Source organism: Mastomys coucha, unplaced genomic scaffold (genome assembly GCF_008632895.1).
Source record: "Mastomys coucha isolate ucsf_1 unplaced genomic scaffold, UCSF_Mcou_1 pScaffold16, whole genome shotgun sequence".
Lineage (NCBI taxonomy): Eukaryota > Metazoa > Chordata > Mammalia > Rodentia > Muridae > Mastomys > Mastomys coucha.
Window position 1 is genome coordinate 25,610,137 of NW_022196898.1, and position 16,441 is coordinate 25,626,577.

Sequence of the window (16,441 nt, forward strand, 5' to 3'; positions counted from 1 at the left end):
GTTTATTGAATAGTACTTCTGAATTAGTAATTAGATATGCTATTTTAGTGTGCTATAAATAAATCATCAAATGGGCTTTATCATCATTTATTTGTTTATACCTTGATCTGTTACTTCGTTCTTTAAGTTGGAGGAAATATTTCCTTTCTAGTATTATGATTTACTTAAATTCTAGAGTCAAATATAAATCCACCCACAGTTCTAACAGGTCAATGATCAAGTGTATTCTTGAAGTTTTGTGAATTCCTGTATCTCAGCTAGTCAAAATACTTAACTGTATTTACAATAAAGAAATTGCAGGGTATTTCACTCTTCAGTTTGAGATAAAATATATTGCAACTCTTTATTTCCATATTTATTAAATAAAATTAAAGATTTAAAGTTATTACTATTCAATATAGTTTTTCAGTAAAGTATATTTCCAGGAGATAAAAATGATAACAAGGAAACTCTTAAGACAAAGTGAGATGTGGTATGCTGTGGATATTGTGGCTTCTGGAAGCAACATGTAATTTCTGTGAAAGAGTAAGAATACTAAGGTTATTCACTGAATATATTTTTGCAGTTTCATCACAGTAGATTCTCCTCATCTACCAAACTGTATAAGCTTTGAATTCAAATTAATCTCTTTCACTTTTCAATTTAACCAAGGATCTCAGTACTTAGTTGTTTATGTTAGACTTTGAAAGGGAAAACTTTTTCTGTCATTTAGCCTAAAATGGAATAGAATAAAAATGATACTACTACACTGATATCATAAAATTAAGTTATGTATTATATATAACTGAATAAGCATATTGTTGTAATCTTATGTGTGTATGGGGCATGTGTTGAAATATGGATATATACATATGCCTACAGTGCTCATGAAGGACAAGGCTTTCAAATCCACTGGAAATGGAATGATATTGAGTAACTCAGTGCTGGAACCAGACCCACAACCCTTGGAAGAGTAGAGTGCAATTTTGACTACACAATCCTACGTCAAACTGATACTCTGACAATGTGACATGTACAATTGACTACATGGAAACATACAGTATTCAATATTATGATAGAAGATAAAGCAGTGTATTTAGTGTTCTGCTTGATAACTGAGCATTTATTTATAATGTCACTATATACTTAAAATAGCATAAAATATGTGAACAATAGCCAGAATCTTTTTGTAATTTATCATAAAAGGATTGTATGAAAACTTTGGTACTTTAGATTCATCACAAGTGTTAGTTAAATTATGCGTGCTTCAAAATACATTCTCATCATAGAGTATTGAACTTCCATTTATCTTATTTAGATTAGTGACTATGAGTTAGCACATTTCCAGCTCCCACGATTTGAGGACTTCTGTTTGATTTAATATTTTGACTAAGGAACTGTTGGTTCCTAAAATGCCTGTATTTGAGCAGAGAAAGTGTAAATAAGTAACAAAACAAACTACTTATCCTGTTAGCAGTGCAAATGTGGTCAGTTTATGCTGGGAAATAGCAATTCCACTGACAGGAACTGGAACCTCTTTGGGAGGTTTTGTGATAGTTTCTGTGATTATGAGTTTTTTTTCTAGAATTTTAACCAGATACCTTGCTTCTTACAGTGTCACATTGGAAGAAACTATAAAATATTAAGTTCACAAATGAAAATGTCTTTTAATTAGATGTTTCAAATGCAAACCCAAACCATGTCAAACCTTACATTTCCAACACATCTTGTATTTTAAGATTATCTAATTATTACTGTGAAAACCTTAGGTGAGAAATTAAAGATCTATTGGCTGCTCTATGCTGTGTTGAAAGTAAACATTTTTATTGTTTGATAATTACATATATGACATAATATATTATGGTCATATCCAAATCCTGTTCCTTCCTCTCAGATGGATTTTGCTTTTTCAAAATTTAACAGGACAAAGATACACAATTTTCAGTAGCCTTGTACAAGTAGAGTTTTGAATGCTATATGAACAATGTATCTTATGTCACACAGATGAAAATATTTTTCCATTGCTTTAAAATATTATTCTTACTTTAAAATTCACATTTAAAGTTTTTTTAGATGCTTACTATTTGTATGAGTTTGATTATAAAGCTAGTAGGGGCACATGTGTCTTAAGTTGTATCATTTTGATTATAAAGCTAGTAGGGGCACTGCCATGTGTCTTAAGTTGAATAGAGCACAACACATAAACACAAGTGTGAAAAACTAGTAAATCTTAGTCATGGATGAGGACAGGATGAGAACAAGCATCCAAGTTATAGTGTAGACCCATCATTGGAACTATACTGCCCTGAAAAGGAACTCAGTAAAGGGAATGTAGGATCTACATACTAACTTCTACAAATGGATATGAATCAACAATTATTCAAAATATTAAATCATAGAGTATCAAAGAGCCTAGAAAAGAGTCAATATTTAAAGAAGATAGATCTAATTTATATAGACATGTATATTGATTGTGTGCTTTAAGTTGTGTGACCCATGGTGCTGGCCATATATGTGGCGGAGTATGGCCTTGTTGGACATCAATGAGAGGAGAGGCCCTTGGGCCTGAGGGTATTCAATGCCCCAGTGTAGGGGAATGCCAGTGCGGGAGGATGGGAGTAGATGGGTGGGTGAGTGGGGATAGGATAGGGGGTTTCATTTGAAATGTAAATAAAGAAAATATCCAATCAATCAATAAATAAATGCCGGGCGATGGTGGCTCATGCCTTTAATCCCAGCGCTTGGGAGGCAGAGGCGGCTAGATTTCTGAGTTCGAGGCCAGCCTGGTCTACAGAATAAGTTCCAGGACAGCCAGAGAGCTATACAGAGAAACCCTGTCTCGAAAAAAACAAAAATAAATAAATAAATAAATAAATAAAGAGACAATGAACATAAGAAATATTGGGTATTTATTATCATTCTTTTAATTGTAAAGAGAGCTGGGTTTTAAAAAATATATACATGTGGCAACATGCATATATAATCTAGCATTTACATTTCATTGTATTCTATTTTATTATAGCATAATTCTACTTTTTCATATTGTGTCTCTGTAACAATCATAATATTTCCTAAAAATGAAATGTGTAGGTGAATTTACCATAGACTACTTTGTAGTAATATTCAGCATTACTTAAATATTATGTTTCTATCCAATGTCTAGCTATTTATTTTTGTGCTAAGAGCCTCTTGCCTGAAAGTCATTTCTCCTGTGAGAGGCTTCTAACACTGCAGCTGTTCACACCAGAACTAAAATTACCACTTCTTGACACTAGGTCAGCCTGTCACACAAAGTGGAATTTACTTACTCCGAATGCAGAGGTTAGCTGGAATACAAAAACTCAGACACAAACTATACCAAAAGAAAGAGAGAGTTAAACATCTTAAGAGAAAGTCAGTTAAACAGAAACCCTTTTGCCATTTACTGTGCTGGGAATAAAACTGCCATAAAGGCAAGTGTTCTGCGCACTTAAGTCTGCAGCACAAATAGAAGTTTGAGGATCTGGCTGGTACAATTATCTGTGCACTTTTTGAATGAAATCTAAGATTGTTTAATTTTTCCTTGCATAATCTGATCAGGAATTTTCATATTATTTTAATGTGTTTTTACCATGACTTTTAAATCAAAAAATTACAAAAGCTTTAGTTGAAAATGGCTGAAAGTGATATATTCAGTGTATCGTAAACTACATTTCACATATATTTTGGCTGCCTTTCTTTTGCAAAGCATACCTTCAAAAAGCTTTCACTTTATTTTATGTTCATAAATTCTTCTATACCACCTTAAGAAAAAGTAAACATGGAGGACTAACACAAAGATCTTTGTTTTGGCTAGAATCAGTCTTTTGCATTGCAGGCTGATGGTGAAATTAATAACATGGCCAATGATAAAGTTGGCATAATTCATTATGCTAAGCAACCAGAAGTGGCTGTTTTTATGAATTCATTCAGCACTCATCCAAAATAATTTGATTAATTTACTAATTTAGTAATTTTTGGTGAATTTATCTTAAAATTTCTTGGCTTTACAGATATAAAATGGTTGCCTCACTTCATTTTTAAACTAACCTAATACATATTTCCCTAATGATTTTAAAGGCTTCTGCAATGTACTTGCTAGAGTATAAATGTTTATATATTTACCTACCATTTACAAATGGATATTAGTTTCATGATATATAGATGTTTTGTAGAATATGTAAATGAGCTAAAGATTCAAATAATATTTTGGCTAAATAATCACTTAATGTTTAAGTTTAAGTTGAGTTTAATAAGCACTACTCAACAAATGTGTTATGTACAATTCAATGCCCAGAAAAATAAATCATTGTGAGAACATTTGACACACATGAGGCACAATGTTCATCACCCAGATCAGGCAGAGAGCGGCAGCAAGAGCATGCACATGAGAGAGAGAGAGAGAGCAAGTGCAAGAGAGCAAGAGAGAGAATAATATAAAAATGTGTTTGTGTATGTGTTTATGAGCATGTGTGTAAAAGAAAGAAAAGAAAAGAGGAAAGGAAGGGAACAAGAAAGAAAGAATAGAAAAGGAGAAGAAAAAGAAACAAACAAACAAACAAAGAAAAGAAGCAAGCAAGCCTCCAATCAGTGAGGACTAGAGAGGGTAGTAGATGAAAAGGAAAATACAGAGCAACAATAGTCAATCATTTGAAGAAAATTGTAGCAGCATCATGTTACTAGTTCATTATAGTAAACCAATGAACTGAAAGGATGTCCACAAATGCAGGAATCGATGAATGACTTGACAGCCTTCAAGCTGCAAGCCAGTGTGGAGCTTGGTTGGGAAGTAAGTCTTCTGTGTTTACGTTTTGTGCATCAATGGACAATAGTACTTACACTCCACATTTCCCCTCTAGAAGTGAACAGTTATAATGAATTGTAAATACTCTGACTTTCATGGTGTATGTGGAGCATATATCAAGCATTTAGCAGTTCTTGACTAATGGAAACACCATTGCAAAAAATTACTGAAATTATCATTGGGGCTTCAGTACCTGTGCACATTTGATTTGAACACAATTCAGAGTGTGAAGTCACACATATATTTTAGGTTCATATAAAGTCTAGCCTTGTGTATAGTGAAACTATAATGCAAAACAAATTTACCAGGTTATACTAAATTAATTAATTATAGAAAAATTTTGATTTTGATAAGAATGTTAACAGAAAAAATGAGTATGGAATAATGCTTCTTATTTATTGGCATTTAAAATCCACCATCTCATGCTTAAATTATATCATATATAAAATATTTATTGGATATGTAAAATGTCATTTTATGATCTAATTTTTCTTCTTCACTTACTAGCCAATATTAAAGGCTGAGAAGGGGGCCAGTTATTCTTAATTTATCCGTATTTGTGATATATAGGAGTTAAGTTTAACTTTCAAACATTTAGATTATCTTAATTTGTTATGGTATAAGCTATAAATGATTCCCAGTTTCTAGTTTTTAAGTACTGTCTTAATATTTCATGTTTTCTTATCTATGCCTATAAGAGTTTTTCTTTTTTTTTCTTTTTTTAGATTTTCATAAAATTTTAATTGGTTATTTTATTTATTTATATTTCAAATGTTCCCCTTTCTGGTTTCCCCTCTGTAAACCCTCTGTCTCATCCCACTACTTTGCCTTTGTGATGGTGCTCCCCCACCCACCCACCCACTCCTACCTCACCATCCTAGCATAAAGAAGACAAAAACTCAAAGACATTTTATTAATTCAAATACTACTTCTATCTTTTATTGTTTAGGTACAATTTTTTGTTATCATTGATCAATCACTATTATTACTATCTTCATATTCTTACTATCTTGGTTTCAATTCTCAAATATAATATTAATACAATCTTCAAAATGGTAAAAAGTAAATTTTTTCTAAAAAAAAGCATTGCTGTCAATGTAGTTAATACTTTTTTTTTGACTTTAGAACTCAGGATAATGAAAATAATAATTGATCACATTCTATATGACATTGACATAAAATATTCTATACAATGAATTTGGAAATTGTTCACTATTATTATAAGTTATATTACTTTACAAATTGTCTTTTTAAATTGCTCACAGCTATTTCAGAGAAGAAGTGAAAATTAAAAATGATATAATATTAAAACCAAATGTCAAAGAGAATAGCTTGGCATGTATCCTCTATATAGCTACATGTAATGAAAACATTTAGGCAAAATTGCATTAAACAATGAAATTATGTACCTTACAGCACAATGTAAGTGTATTATGATTAATTAACAATGCTACTCTTTTGACTCTCATTACTTCAGGGGATGGGAGAAGCACAGCAGAAGACATTGCTGGTGGCATGTGCCGCACATCAAGAGAGTACTGAGACATATAACTTAACCAGAAATTTTTAAGTGGACAGATCATGAATTGTAGTAAAGGTTTCTGAAGTTATGTAGGCTACAGATTGGGAAATAAACACTGATTTGGAAAGTTTAAGGTCATATGACTTTGGAAAGAGAGGAGAGATAGAAAATGAGTCCTGAAAAAAATGCAGTTTCAAGTGCATTGGAATGAGTTCCTTGAATAAGAACAAGGATGTGTCAAAATGTATTACCAAGACAGATACATGATTGGAACAAGAAAGCTCCCAAGGGAATGGGGATGGAACAAAGAATCTAGAGATAATTAAAGAAGAGAGGGTCTCTGCTGACTAGCGACATAGGGACATAGGAACTCAAGGCACAAAGGCAAAGAACATTAACTACCCACACTCAACCTGAGAAGGGGATCAGGTGCCCATAGGTCATACAGTCATCTGTATTTTCTTTTTTGCTTTTAACATTTTTGTGTATACATAATCCACTACAGTCTGAAAGTATTAAGCAGAAAATTCCAGATAAAAAGTACTATATAAGTTAAATTGTTTATCTACTTGAGGAAGATGAGCTACTATTCAATCCTGGATCACCATCACCTCCCTTAGCCAGGAAATGAGTGGAGCTACCCTTTGTTTCATGTATTTTCTAAGAAATTGGTATGCACTTACTAAGCACTTAGCAATCAACTGGGTGATCATACCAATTGTGGTGATATTGCAGTGTCTGTTTCCATGTACCTCTTCATTTAGAACTGCTTCCAACCCATTGAAACTAGCACTACTGGTATAGAAAGGACAGCCACAAAGAGATTCCTGTCAGAAAAAAAGGTCACCACACAAGCAAATACTGTGTCTTTTTATCTTTTAAGGACATCAGTTTAATGCATCAAGATGCTGTAAAGTGGAAAGAAAAATAGCATATTAAATGACTCCCATAGTAACATTTTTATAACTATACAATTTTATCATCAGTTATTCTGAGCAAGTTTTTATATTTAATTTATAAGTTAATTTTTCCACAGGTATATATTATAGAAAAACAAGCAATATACAAATTTAGTTTGATACTAATAATCATTTTAGATAGCTACTGGGTCTCATGGACTATATGCTGTATGTTAAAGCCTGGAGAACCTCTGTAGACCTGTAGACGAAAGTGGATTTCTACATTTCTACATAGTGTTACACATAATGTGATCATTTCATAATTATGTCATTCATTTTATATCTGTTCTTACAATTCTTAATAATGGAATCTGTTTAGATAGCAATACATACCACATCTTTTAGACCCTTGGAAAACATAAGCACCTGGCTGAATTTTTTTTTTAAATGAAGTTTCCATTTCTGGTCTATTAGCAAGCATTGGGAAGGGCAAAGGGACAAATTGTTCAACAATATCCCAGGAAGGATGAAAATGATTCTTCACATATAACTCTCCAAAATGAAGTATGAATGCATAATCTATGGGGAAACATACATAATGCAACCTTACTTTATTAACAATTGTATACATAACATGTATGTAGCTCAATATGATTTAGAAAATCTTGCTTAAAACATGAAAAACTGGGAGAGCTTGAGAATGCACTGAGAATTGAAATTGTATTACTTTATTAAAGAAAATTAACTTTGGAAGCTTGAAGTAGCTAAAATACATCCTAATTTTTTTACTGTAAAACATGATCTCATGGTCTACATTTGTTTAATTCATCTTATTCAAAATCATGTTGAAATAAACTTGATTTAGTTAACACACACACTTTCATGATTTGCATATAAGTCATTTGTTAGGAAAGAAGAAATATTCAAAATTTAAAAGCTTTCTGAAAAAAATGAGAAGATTTATGTGCTTTTGGTGAATCTAATTGAACACTATATCAATAACATGAATATTACATGATCCATCTCATAGTTGATCAAAATAGTATATGCTTGTTGTATGACATTTCCTGTGGATATGAAAACAAAAGTTTGCCCATTCCAGATAGAGTATCAATGAAAGGCAAACTACGAAGTTCTCCTAAAGTAAAACACAGTAAGTGAAGAGTTTATCGATCTGTAGGAGAATGGATGAATATGTACTTAAATAAAGGAGCTTGTGATGGTTAAAGGCAGCTGCATCAATGAAAAACTAACTCTGTGAGTTACTACTCTTAGCATTACTTTCAGGCAGCTCAGAAGATGAAGGCCTCTTCTCCTTACCAGGTCTTTGTTATGTATGCGTTTTTAGGGAGTAAGGACATTGTGAATGTAGAGTGTCCAGGGTCTTGCTAAGGTTTGAGAGTTTATTTGGATCCTAAGAGCCTCCCTCCAAGTTAGAATGTTTCAACCTGGAGGAAGTTGCCACACAACAATGCTTACCCAAACTGTTTTATCAAAAGCATTTTTAGCATCAAAGTCTTATTGTCATTTTCATTTGTAACACAAAATTCACATAAATTCATTCAGTACTCTTACAGATGCTAAATAAGTACATATGTCTATGATACATTTGTACGTTTGAGACTGTAGGATTTCCAACTGTTCACTGATGATGGTTTACTAATACTTAGGGTTTTATTTGAACATGGAAATATGATCCAGTCCTTCCATTAGCCTACTAGGAGGAATTGATTGGTTTGATGAATAAAGTTATTGCCTATTACATTTCCCAATATACTAAAATCTGTTAAGATGACTATGTACTATGAACATTGAAATTGCTTGAAGCTGTAGGACACCTCTGTTTCTGCTAGCCAATTTTTTTTTACTTAGAACTTATTTCTACATTAGAATTAATCATCATTCATAGACATTCCTTTTTTATTATAAATGAACAATTATTGATTATGTTTCAAATTAAAGAGGGATTATATGTTGTAATAATTAAAAAATTGAAATAGTATAGGTCATATTGACAATTAATTGTGCCTTTCACATGCATGTATTTACATGAATCTATAGCTTTGACTTATGAAGTATTGTTTTAATAAGTAGACAGTGTTCTTTAAAAAAGATACATGTCCCAGGGGCTGGAGAGGTGACTTAACAATTCAGGTGCTCTTCCCGAGGATGGAGGTTTGTATTTTATAATCCATGTGGCAGCTTGCAAGCATTTATAATTCTAGTTCCAGGGAATTCTACACTAACTTCAGGCCACAGTAGGCACTGATTTCATGTGATATACAGTCATATATACAGGAAAATCAACTATACATATAAAATAAACATAAAACCTTGAAAAGTGATAAATATCTCCAACTTTCTAAGACAACTATAGACACCTAGAAGGATGTCAATTACTAAACGTGAAACATTTAGAAAATGAGTAACATTAGAAATGGGGTAGACTCACTCAAGGTTATATATATGTGTATAAACATATATATATATGAGTGTATATACATATATGCATAAATATATACAAATGTGTATATATAATAATATATACATATTATATATTTTTATATATATTTATATTTATAAGTATATACATATACATATATGTTTATAAAAATTTTAGAGAATCTAGAATAACAAATGATAGCTTTAGCTGCTATTAATATGATAAGGTGTAGAGATTTTGGTCTGTTCATATTCAAGGTACCTAGTCATTCATCTTGTACCCCTGTACCGTGAATTTCCACTCAAATATTGTAACATGCACAGACCTCAAGTTTGAGTTATTTTATGACTTATCAGAAATCAGTATTTTATTCCTATATCCCTATATATAAATATATTTTAAAGAGTACTGTGTATGTAAAGCAAGCTAAGTGTATAAGGCAACCAAACAAGTATTATAGATTTATTTCTCTTGGACAAATATTCCTAGGCTTTTTTAAATAGTACTTTGTATGAAATATTAAGGAATATGTAAACCTGGATGCTGTGTGTTTTTAAGATCAGAATAATAAGTGTGGTATTTAGTTGTGATGACAGTCTACAAAGCATAACAGTAGCATTTGGGGATTTAATTAAATTTATGTCAAAATTTATTTCAAATTCTGGAGAAAAATATTCCTGGGTAATATAACACATGTTTTGGCCTTTAGAAATTTTGACAAGTGGAAACATTTACATGACACATTAGCACAGTCTCTACAATTCAAAAGGAGCTGGTTTACAACATAGCAACAGCTTTGTTCATTTATTCCACAGTAAATATACAAACTGCCTACTCTATAAATGTCTGACTGCTGAGTTTACATCTACTGGCAGCAACAAACATGAAACTCAGTGTAATTAAAGAACATGTATAAATATAGAAAAAGATTATGCCACTTCCCTTAAATGCAGTTCTAGTTATACAAGATTCTAGTTAATACAAAAATTAAGTATAACTACCAGCCATATATCTAGGCATTATCTTATAAATAATACATGCTGTATATGACCCTGGGTCATATTAAATATAAATTTAACTCCCACATACTTGCTTTCATTGCTCAGAGTTAAGGCCTTTATTTGCCCCCAACTTCTTCCCTTAGATATTTCCATCTTCCCAGGCAGGAAGTATTGTTTTCTGAGATTTGATAACAGTAACAGAAAATTGACAGTGATAGCAGGTATTTCAAAAATGACCCAAATACTTGACATAGTTTTAAAAGAATCATTTATTTTGGCACAGGTTTCAGGTATTTCAATTCCATTTTTAAATGGCTCCATTGCATTGGGACTGAGGTAAGGCAGAATATCACATGGGAAGAAACATTTGGTTCTTGACCTGCAGACAATGCTCAGAAAGGAAGTTGAATTTTTAAATGGGTCCAGGATACTTTTCAAATCAAGGTTGAATACTTTTCTTTTCGTCACCTTCATTTTATTAGTTATTTATTGATTTCAAACAATATATTTTGATCATATTCACATAAGAGTTGGAAAGGTCCAACTCTTCAGAACCATCCTCATTTCTCTACCCATAGAACTTTGCATCATTAAAAAAGATGCCATTAGAAGTCAGTTTAATGCTGTTTCCTTTTAGCAGAACAATAGTGTACAACACTCCAGTACTATGAATATAGCCAGTGAGAATAAAACATCTAGATTAATATCAGCTTTCTTTTTTTATAGGATATTTTATTTATTTACATTTCAAATGTTATCCTCTTTCTTGGTCTCCCCCCAGAAACTTCATATACTATTCCTCCTCTCCTTGCTTCTATGAGGGTGTTCCTCTACACACCCATGCACTCCCCACTCCCCATCCTTGCATTCTCCTACACTGGGGCATCAAGCCTTCACAGGACCAATGGCCTCTTTTCCTATTGATGCCCTACAAGGCCATCCTCTGCTACATATATATCTGGAGCCATGAGTCCCGCCATGTGTACTCCTTGGTGCTTTAGTCCCTGGGAGCTCTGGGGGAGCTGGGTGGTTGATAATGTTTTTGTTCCTATGGGGTTGCAAACCCCCTTAGCTCCTTCAGTCCTTTCTTGAAAATTAAGGTTATCCAGCATCTTCTATCCTATAAACCCTGCATTCTAGGACCCTCCATGTCTAATAATGTCATGAAAGTATGAATCAATCAATGGATTAAGCCATTGATTAAATAGACCCTCCGTGATATAATCAACTTTCAATGACTGAATTCAATAAACAAATCCTCTGAGAGAATATGTTATTCCTACACCATACTATAAAGTCCATATTAACTCAATTTAGCTAAAGGTACTGAAGGCTCAAACTATATTTGGCTTTACAAATTTGGATCTATGGAGGTGGAACACATCATAGTCAGAACATGATAAAAAAAGACTCTACCTCATGATAATCAGGTAACAACAAGAGAAAAATGAAGGTCTTAGAGGTTTGAAAATCATGGTGTTACTTTTCTACTCTCTTGTGCAAAAACGACATTTGTACTAACTTGGGCACTAGAATATTGAATATGTTGGGTTGTAACTACATAATCTGGACACATTTCTGAAACATTTTTGTTAAAGTGTGGTTGATGGGGTCACAGTAAAATAAAAGCATGTCCTTTGCTCTATCCCTCATATTGAACTATATTTTCAGGTTGTGTTTTCTAATATCAGTTTGGACTCCCAATTTAACACCTGTATTCCACAGGCTTAAGACCCCTGAGAGCCCCATCCCCCAACTTCAATTCAATCAAGAGGGGGAGCTCTATTTTGATGCTTTGTTTCTTTTTTGAGCAAAACATATATTGATTAATTTTGGTTATAATCTTCTATAATAAAGTCCATTTCCATTTATTTACATTATATCCATACAATCAAAACAAACTATCCAGGGATCTTTTATTTTGAAACCAAAATATCTGCTTTGTTAGAATAGTGATAATGTGCCCTTATTAAGATTGACATTTTTCAACATAAATGAACATATGAATTTATTTCATTAGATATTTTGAACCATAATCAATTTTAACATTTTCTGTTGAGTAAATATGTATGTGCATGTTGTGTGATAATTTTGCAGAGGTTTTGTTGTTGTTCTTATTATAAAGAAGTAGTTTTTTTTTAAATTTGAGCTCCTCCTAAATATGAAATTGCACTTTGTCTTTAAATAAGCAAATAAAATGATTTTTATCTCTCTTGTAAACTGAATAACACTAGTGGTTTGTTTATATTTTTGAGGAAATATAGCTTTCATAATAAAATTTTATGTCCTGAGGAAAAAAAACCAACAGGATATTTTACATATTAGTTCTTGACATAAAACAAAAATGGCTTGATTTCCAAAATATAGTACATATCATTTCAAATTATCAAGTCTTAGAGCATCTGAGTATATGAACTTGTAAACATTTTTAGGAAAAGAAATTGTGACTCTTAGCTATGGTCAGATAGAATCATCATATCCATTACCACACTGACAACCACAGAGTTGTTCCTATTTGCAACTAATGATTGAGGCCTGGGATGAGTAAAGAAACACAGGATTCAGTAGGTCTTATGTCCTGTTCAACTCTCACTATCACATGCTAAGCTCTTAATGAAAACTGAGGAAATTTAAATTTCAACACTTATACTCTATAGCTGTAAACAAATCCAGATTTCCCCATCTGTCTTTATATTTTTCTCTAACTATTTTGTCTTGATTACCATGTTACTGATACAAAGCCAATGGCCTACAAAATTTGTGGGAACAGAGAATGACATTTTATAGGCTGTGAGGTTGATTTTCAGTTAGTGTTTAGTCTGTGTTGTTATATATCTATAGAAATATATGCAACAAATTCTTATTAAAATCCATGATATTTCCTGAAGAGAGACTACTGAATAGAAATAGAAACTCAAAAAAATGCTCAAATCTCTCAGCAAAATTTGAATGGTAATATTTCTATTTTCAAAATCCAATGATAAGTCTAAAATTGACCTAACATGCTTTCAATAACATAATTACAAGTTTGTTATTTTTATAGTATCCATTTTATTTAATTTCTAATATACTTAAAATAAGCATACAGTAATAAATTACATCTTATATAATGATAGTAGAAAACTTTGAAAGCATAGGTTCATATAAGATGAAGAATTTATCCATTTAATTACATTTACAAATGAAAGATGTAATGACTGATAGAATTTTTTTTCTTTCAAAAGTAAATTATCTTTTTATTCCAGAAGAAAAATGAAATTATATTTATGATCCCTAATTATATTTATTAAGAGCAGTCTCTTCAATACTATCTTTAAACTTCTTTAAAATGGTGGCACTTAAAACAAGCAAAGTAATTCCTGGAGGGCTTAATAAAGAAAAAAATGGATTTTGGTATTTGACATCAGTTAGTAAAAGATCAAGTAAAGCAAGATTACAAAAGTCTATGAAGTATTTGACAAAGTTTAGCTTAACTATCTCTCTAGAATTCACCACTAATTGCTTAGGTTTATTAAATTTCACTCTTCAACTAGATATAAACATTTATAACCATTAAAAGTGAGAAATTATCACATAAGAGGGGGATGCTATGAAAGTCAAATGAATATCCCAAAAAAGTTGGATTCTAAAATTATTGAAACAGAAACTCATTTTACTTCATTAAGTCTGTTTTTATGTTAACAATCATACCTCCTGTTCTATGTAGCCCATGTATCACCTTTCTGTATTATCCTACAAAACAATGTTTTTAATTTTCACTATATCATGTAATCAATAATTTTAATTTAATTAAGAATTGAATAATTAATTGGATTGTGGGAGGAAGTTTTCCTCCCTTGTCTTTTACCACTGACAGTTATGTATGTTCAACAATATGAAAGAAATAAAGGAAATTAGTAACAATGTTTCCTTACATTGACAGTCCTGGTGTGATTTCTCTGCACTTTAAAGTTATTGGACCTCTGGTCAGTGACTAGTATACAAAAAAAGCATGTGACATGTGAATTACAACCATATAGTGGTTTGTGAAAATTAAGGACTGAGATGTTTTGAATTGAGGTTTATATGTTGCCCATATAATACTATTGGGAAATGGTAGCCTTAAAAAATACAACCCCGTGGGAGGAAGTTACTACTGGGAGGCATGTCCTTGATAATGGGAGCCCAGTCCCTCCTCTTCCTCTCTCTTTACTTCTCAGCTGTAATAAGATGAGACATTTGGTGTGCCATGCGCTCCCATCATGATGTACTGCCTTGCTGCTGGTCCAAAAGCAACAAGCCATCTGACCATGGACCGAAACCTACAAAATGTGAGCCAAAATAAAACTTTCTTCTTTTTAAGTTGATTTTCTCAGGTATTGCTGTAACAGAATACTGAAACACATATTCTTTTTCATTTTCCCTCTTTTCCATCTCTCTTTCCATATATATGCACATATGTGTAAATATATATCCTTTCTACATACATGCATGTATATTGTGTTTGTGTGTATGTGTGTGTGTGTGTGTGTGTGTGTGTGTGTGTGTGTGAGAGAGAGAGAGAGAGAGAGAGAGAGAGAGAGAGAGAGACTTTACCTCAGTGGCTATCTCAGAGTTAAATGTATTTTAAAATAATTTTTATTTTATTTTTTTATTACTTTTATTTTTTACAATCCAGTAATTGCCCTCCTCTCAGTCTGCCCTCCTACAATTCCTCATCCTGTTACTCTTCCCCCAATCTTCAAGAGGATATCTTCCCACCTCCCACTAGGCCTCTCCAGTCCTTGGCTCTTTAAGTCTCTTAAGAGTTAGGCATATTTTCTCTCACTGAAGCCAGAGCGGTCGTCTGCTGGATGTGTGTATCTGAGTCCCCAGACAACCTCATGTATGCTGCATGGCTGGTGGCTCAGTGTCTGAGAGACCTCGGGGGTCCAGGTTAATTTAGACTGCTGGTCTTCCTATTGGATCACCATCCTTTTCAGATTCTTCCAGCTTTTAACTAATTCAACCACAGGGCTCCCCAACTTAAGTCCAATGGGTGGGTGTAAGTATTTGCATCTGTCTCAGTCAGCACTTGTTGGGCCTGTCAGAGGACAGCCACGCTAGGCTCATGTCTGTAAGCACACCGTTGCAATACGGATAGTGTCAGGCCTTGGAGCCAAGATGAGCCAGACCCACTTTCCCTTAGTCTCTTCTCCATTTTTGTCCCTGAAATTCTTTTAGAGAAGAACAATTCTGGGTCAGAGTTTGCATATGGCAACCCCATCCCTCCACTTGATATCCTGTCTTTATTGTGGTTGTGGACTCTATGAGTTCCCTGTCCCTACTATTCCTATTTAATCTAAGGTCTTTCCCTTTGAGTTCTGAGAGTCTCTCACCTCTTATCTAAGGTTTCTGCTACTTTCTAGAGGTTCCCTTCACCTCCTACTTCCCAAAGTTGCGTATTTCCATTCATTCTGCTAGGCCTCAGGGCTTCTCTCCTGTCTCCCCTTCCAGATCTGATGATGTTCTCCTTTTCCTCTCCCCCTCTCCTCTGCCATCCTGGTCCTTCCCTCTCTCCCTCTGCCCTCTGATTTCTTTTCCCTCCCAAGTAGGAATGAAGCATCCTTACTTGAACCCTTTTACTTCTTAACTTTCTTGAGTTCTGTGGATTGTATCCTAGGTATTTTGTAATTTTGGCTAATATCCACTTATTAAGTACATACCATATATGTGCTTTTGGGTCTGTGTTATCTACTCAGGATGATATTTTGTAGTTTCATTCATTTGCCTGCAAAACTCATGATGTCCTCATTC

At 33.0% G+C, this 16,441-nt stretch overlaps 1 protein-coding gene across 4 annotated transcripts in view; it reads left to right on the forward strand.

Moving 5' to 3' along the window:
- Fstl5 (follistatin like 5) overlaps positions 1-16,441 on the forward strand; it is a 654,438-nt gene that overhangs the window by 233,543 nt on the left and 404,454 nt on the right. The window lies entirely within an intron of this gene.